We start from the raw sequence: 6,195 nt of genomic DNA on the forward strand, positions 1-6,195 counted from the left end.
TTCACACAAGTAGAACTGGTAGCTGATACCTCGGGGTTGGTAAGGTTATGTACATCACTTGAAAATTATTAACGCTTAGACCCAGACACAACCCCACGCATGTTTATGGGCACTGGGTTATGTTTTGCAACGTAATACATAATTCAGTGTATTTACAGAAGCTTAAAGTGGCACTGATGGGGCGAATAATGTTTCTCGCCAACGGTCTAATTACGAAACCAGGGATACCCTACCTCTATATAGGCTCCCTGACGAAACGAAGGTGCAAATTGGCCAGCACCCGCTCCCTCGACCGTGACGGACACGGGGACTGGGCTCCTGTCCGCATCAGTAGAATTTCTTCACCCTAAACAGTGAGGATGGCCACCACATGCCGTTATTTGAAAATATCCCTGGTATTCCTTGCCTATAATGAAATATCCCAGGATTGTAGTCATTTTTCTGATGCCTGGATGGTATAGTGTCTCATACAATTTGATCCCATTTCTGTGTTTTTGACCTCGATATTTAATCATGTCATGTCAAAATATGATGTCTACAGGCACGTAGCTAGCAAATCATTTGTTTCATATAAGTCCGATAGATTGCAAACCTTTATATTTAGATAGTTTTGAGGGCTGGTCCGACTGTCATAGCAAAAATCATAATGTAAATTTTGGTAGCTGCGCCCCTGGTTTATTATCTATGATAATAAAAACACATCATTAATTTATTTAAATTGGTAGAGAAATCTGAAAATGTCTGAAAAAAAAATGATTATACCTATTTACCCAACTACACAGCAAATGTCTATATGTATTTCTTATGTAACAACGAAGTTCCGTTGGTATCCTCAAAACAGTTTCGGCCCATAAGTGTTTTTCAGACTGCATGCAACGCAGAGATTACATCTTCCTTGCTGTAACTCTCGTTTGATGGTATAAAGCTACATGTGTTATTTGTCATCATTCACTTGATGGTCAGTTAATGAATTTATAACAGGTGCAGTTAGTGGTAACCCCACTTGCATTACCCGACAGGTGCCCATTTGACATTTCTCTTGTCTGGAGTAAATACTCAACATTATAAATTAATGTCTGATGTGGCAAATGTATTGCATGTTATGTAATATGTGCATGTAAGTGATGCAAGAGGGTTTATCAGCTGAGTCACAAAAACAAACATCGATCTAAGGATTAACCTATAACACGCTGATTGACTAATTACTTCCACAGCGGATTTGTCAAAAGGCAGTGTTGATGTGTGTGGATTTACTCAATAAAACAATCAATCAAGTTTTTCCCAAAGACCACCCACCGTGGTACATGGAAGTACATATGTTTACAAATATAATATAATGTGGCTGTACACATTTACATTGTGTTGTGGTAACAACAGGAATATTTCTAGATGAAGGTGGGGAGTATGCATTTTATAAACTTGGCTAATTTGCGGATACATGACATGCAGTGGTGTGACAGTTGCCCAAGTAATAATTCAAGCTTATGAAAGTCGGGATTAACATATTAGAAACATTGCATGTACAACTCTCTTTCTCTCTTAAAATATTGACATTGAAAAAGGTAATGAAATTCATCGCGGACGTGTGGTGTATCACACGGTTCACACAATCTGTTTTCAACAGGAATATTTGACCATCTACCAGTTTCCACAGGCAGATGATAATTACCTGTACGGAGATTAATAAGAGGGCGGGACAATTTTGATGAAAGAAATAAGTATTCCTCCAAACCGAACGTAGGTTTTATACAACAGTACAGGTAACCTTTATGTGAAGGTGATCGGTCAGCCTGACATTTCTGTATAAGCGTATCAGACAATCTTTTAAAAACTGTGGAAGTGTGTCAATGATGTTGAAAACTGTATGGATTAAACCATACATAAGACAAACCACAATCATCTAGAATAAATTTAATTAATAAAATCCATGGCGACAAAAACATATCGTGGGAAAACTTATTTTTCAATATATCGGCATTTGTGTAACCCCATACTTCACAGGTATACAACATTACTGGTAAAACCATCCTATCAAAGCATTTGAACATACAATTCGTGGGTTAATGAATATTTCTTGACTTTATAATAAAGCGAACATTGCTCTTAAAGATTGGTCATGTAATGTTAAACTACCGTTTCTATGAAATTTAACATCTAAGTATACATAGTCATCAACAATATCAAGCTGCTTGTTATCTAGTGTAAAAAATGCTTAGTCCGTTTTGGCTGGTCCAGTTCCAGAAATAATAATCTTTGTTTTTAAAACATTCACTGTCAGTAATTATGAAAACCATTTAAGCAATGCTGTAAATTTTCAGGGCTGTCGGACAACAGAGCTGTATCATCGGCATATAACAACAATATCCTTATGATACCAATAGTTGTTTCAATGGTGACTCCTTCAGATCGGGAAGAAAGCATATGTGTTTCGACATCATTTAAAAATAAAGAAAACGAAAGAGGTGATAGATTTTCGCCTTGACGGACACCTTTTCCACAGCGAAAATACCCGGAAATATCATCGTTGTATTCAATACATGATTTAATGTTACCTTACATATGAAATATTATCCTGAAAAACCTTCCATTGATACCATAAGACAAGCTTTTGCCACAAACCTATCCTCCAAACGTTGTCGAATGCGTTTTGGAAGTCGATAAAGACACAATGTCATTTTGTTTTAACCTATTTAAGAATGTTCACTAAGTTGCTTAGGACAAAAATATGATCCACTGTCGAGTAATCCTTTCGGAACCCAGCCTGTATTTCCTTCCTGCATTAAGGACAGGTAAACAACTTCCCAAGGCAAAACAATAAAGTAATTGGTCGATAATTTTCTGGGTCGTGTATCCACCGTGATTGACCTTAGTCAATGACAGAACAACAATTCATGTCATAACAGCAGCCATGTTTATAGAGGATACTAAACGGCGTTCCACGTAATACCATTTTTATTAAACGAGTTAATGATTTGGTATCAGACGAGCGAAAGCGAGTTTGATACTAAATCTTTAACGAGTTTAATGAAAATGGTATTTCACGGAAGCGAGTACTGCGGCGAAATTGCCTACAGTGTGAGGGCTCTTAGTTTTCACGTCAAGCAAGGTCTAGTAAAAGAGCGACATCAACATTAGCATTGTGACGTCACAACTTTGAACCATTTTGACGTCATACGTCAAGCGGTATTACACTAGTGTAATACTGAAGTGAAAATATTACACTGCAGTATCTTCAACGGGCGAGTAATAAATTCCACCACACTACATTCAAGGGACATCACTCTAGTTGACTCTAGCATTAGAGCTTGCATTAACTCTTACGGAGTTGTCTCCATTAGACTGTTGACTCTTTATACTCTTAAGTGCCATACACAACACCACTCTCCCCTAAGTTTTTAACACTTAACAACTTGATTTTAGAATAAACTTGCATGAACTTTAAAATGTGAACTTTAAAATAATTAACTGAAAGCGAATTTTAACACGAGAACTTTAACATTAGGAATTAGAGTCATTTTTCACAGGTCTCCCTCAGACTTCGAACCTCTTTGGTGGATGTCGTCTCGTTGTGGGTATCGTCTCTGTGGAGCTGTGGTTGTCTCAGGTGCAGCCGCTACCGAGACATCAGGTTTCTCTGCTGGTACAGCTGGTTTTGCAGGTTTATCAACAACTTCAAGTTGCTGACTTGCAGGGGTTAGAGTCACAGGAATTTCAGGTAGGTTACTGTGACCTTTAGTGAGTTTTGGGATCAAATCAGCTGGACGTGACCTGATTTGATCTATGTGTCTCTTCCAGACTTGCTACCCTACTGACACATGATAGTTTCTGTCACCGTGTCTCTCTAGAACAGTTTCTTGTACCCATCGGGCACCTTGAACTCCGAGGTTCAGCACGAATACTGGGTCACCTGCATTGAAGAATTGTGCTGCTTTCTCAGTCGGTGCTTCTTTGCTGGACATCAGACTTTCTCTTGAAGGTCTCAGTGCTGACAATCGTGTTCATAGTTGTCGCCGCATGAGCAATTCAGGTTTTCCCTGTGGCTGCATGTGGGGTTGTTCTGTAGGAGAACACATATCTCTGTAGCTTGTCAGAGGTGTCACCTGGTTGATTCTTCATTTTCTTCAGCGCCGTCTTGAATGATTCAACTGCTCGTTCAGCTTGTCCGTTCGTAGCTGGATGCTTTGGTGCTGTGCAAGTGTGACGAATGCTGTTCATTCTCAGGAACTCATGGAATTCTTCTGACGTAAACTGGGCCCCATTATCAGTCACGATGTGTTCTGTTAGCCCGAAGATAGCGAATAGTTTTCTCAGGTGCTTGATGGTGACAGTCGATGTCCTTGATTGAAGTGGTATGACATCCATCCACTTGGAGTGCGCGTCGACGACCACTAAGAATGTGTGTCCTTGGAATGGTCCTGCGAAGTCAATGTGAAGTCGGGACCATGGAGATGAAGGCCATTTCCAGTTGGTAGGTGGAGCTGCGGGAGGTTGATTCGCTATCTCATGGCAATCGAGGCAATGTTTGACTTTGTTTTCAATTGATCGTGCCACTGATTTCATCCTGACCATCCCGTCATGTTCTCCATGGAGTTCTTCCAACAGCATCTCTTGGAATTTCTGTGCGATTATTACTCTTGAGCCCCAAAGAACCACGCCCTGTTCCACACTTAGTTCCAATCATCTCTGGAAATATGGTCGAAGTTCTGCTTCTGTTTTGTCAAGGTGGCCAGGTGGCCATCCTTCCAGCGTATGGAGGCGAACTCGTCTCAGTACTGGATCTTTTGCGGTCTGTACTGTTACTTTTTTTTGCTGTGATTGGCAATTCTTCGTTGAATGTTTTCACCAGTAGAATCAACTCTGTGTTGTTCTCTGTGGTTTCATCTTTCGGCGATGCCTGTGGCAATCTTGATAACCCATCAGCTGGTGCATTCTGCTTGGATGTTTGATACTCTATCTTGTAGTAGAATGAAGCAAGAATCAGTCTTGATGCGTGACGCTGCCATGACTGGAGTTTCTTTCGTTGGTGAAAACAGTCTGAGCAGTGGGCGATGATCAGTTACGAGTGTGAAGCTTCGGCCTAGTAGGTACTGCCTGAACTTGGTCACTCCAAAGATGATGGCAAGCCCCTCCTTCTCAAGCTGTGAGTAGTTCTGCTCTGTGCTGTTCAACCTTTGTGACGCATATGCGACTGGTCACTCCTCTCCATCAATGTTGTGTTGTAAAACTGCTCCTACGCCGTAGTGTGAAGCATCGCAGCAGGGCACTAGTGGTCTGTCCAAACTGTAGTGAAGTAAGAAAGACTCATCCATCAAGTACTCCTTGGATTTTTTGAAGGCTTCCTGTTCTTTCTTGGACCATTTTCACTCTTAATTATTCCGTAGAAGGTCGTACAGGGGTGCTACTGTATTCGCTAAGTTGGGCATGAACTTTCCGTAGTGGTTCAGCATTCCGAGGTAGGACCTCAATTCAGATACATTTTTGGGTTCTGGTGCTTGCTGGATTGCTGTGACCTTTTCCTTCGTTCAGTGGATTCCTTTCTCATCTATAATGTACCCTAGGAATTGGACTTGCTTCAAGAAAACTTGCATTTGTCTGGCCTCAGTTTGAGCCCTGCTTCCTGTAGTGCCCTTAACACTGCTCTCAGGTTTGATATGTGCTCTTCTCGATTTCTTCCAGTGACGCAGATGTCATCCATGAAGACTGTGACGCCTTTGATGCCCTTCAGTATCATCTCGATTGTTCTTCGGAACAATGTTGGTGCCGTACTTACACCATACGGTAATCTTCTGAACTGGTACAGTCCTTTTGTTGTGTTGATCATGGTCAACTTGCGCGACTTCTCATCCAGATGAAGTTGCTGGTACGCATGTTTCAGGTCCAGCTTGGTGAATTCTTTCCCTCCATTAAGTTGAGCAAGTAGCTCTTCGACTTTAGGAATAGGTAAGTTTCCACCTTCAAGTACTTGTTGAGTGTCGTCTTGTAGTCTCCGCATAGACAAACCTCTCCTGATGACTTGAGTAACGGAACGACCAGAGTTGCCCATTGTGAGTATTTCACTGGTTCAATGATGTTTTCCTTCTCTATCCTGTCGATTTCCTTCTTGATCTTCTCCCGGAGTGCGAGTGGGACTGTGCAAGCCTTGCAGAATATGGGGTGAGCATGGTCTTCTACTTCTAACGAGACTTCACATTCCCT

This window comes from Haliotis asinina, chromosome 1 (genome assembly GCF_037392515.1).
Source record: "Haliotis asinina isolate JCU_RB_2024 chromosome 1, JCU_Hal_asi_v2, whole genome shotgun sequence".
NCBI classification, from domain to species: Eukaryota; Metazoa; Mollusca; class Gastropoda; order Lepetellida; family Haliotidae; genus Haliotis; species Haliotis asinina.